The following is a 668-nucleotide window of genomic DNA, read 5'->3' as shown; positions in this document are numbered from 1 at the left end:
GCCCGGCCTCTCCCGGGGTTCTCTGCCCGTCTATTCCCAGGGTTCTGCCCAGCCATTCCCGGGGTTCTCTGCCCGTCTATTCCCAGGGTTCTGCCCAGCCATTCCCGGGGTTCTCTGCCCGGCCATTCCCGGCGTTCCTGGCCCGGCCACTCCCGGGGTTCTCCCCCCGTCCATCCCGGCACCGGACACTGGTGCTGCTGGAACCGGAGCCCCGGCTCCACTGACCCGACGGCCCCGCTGGGTTCCCCGCAGCCCCATTCCCACCGTCAGACCCGTTTTCCTCAGCGGCTCCAGGGCAGGTTTCTCACGGCAGAGTTTCGGACGTCTTGTCCCATAAAGCCATTTATTCCCGACACAGCCCGAGCTGGTGCCTCTGAGAAAGGACCCCAAACGGGGAACCCCCGGGGTTTTATCTCCTCACAGTCTTCTCGCTCACAACTCTCGCTCTTCCTCCCAACCACGTCTTGAGGAAGCCTGTCCCAGTGTTTGAACTCCCTTTCTGTAAGAAAATGCTTCCTAATGTCAGTAGGACGTTTCAACTCACAAGAGAGATTTAATTGGAGACAGCATTTTCAAGTAGGGCTTTGAAGCTCTAATGTGCTTCTGCTTTTCAAGTGTCAGAGTTGCAGCAGCATGAGTAGGAATGAGTAAAACTGGAGGCGTTTTTT

Source organism: Corvus brachyrhynchos, unplaced genomic scaffold (genome assembly GCF_000691975.1).
Source record: "Corvus brachyrhynchos isolate BGI_N302 unplaced genomic scaffold, ASM69197v1 scaffold236, whole genome shotgun sequence".
Taxonomy (NCBI): Eukaryota; Metazoa; Chordata; class Aves; order Passeriformes; family Corvidae; genus Corvus; species Corvus brachyrhynchos.
Note: the sequence above shows the minus strand (reverse complement) of the source record.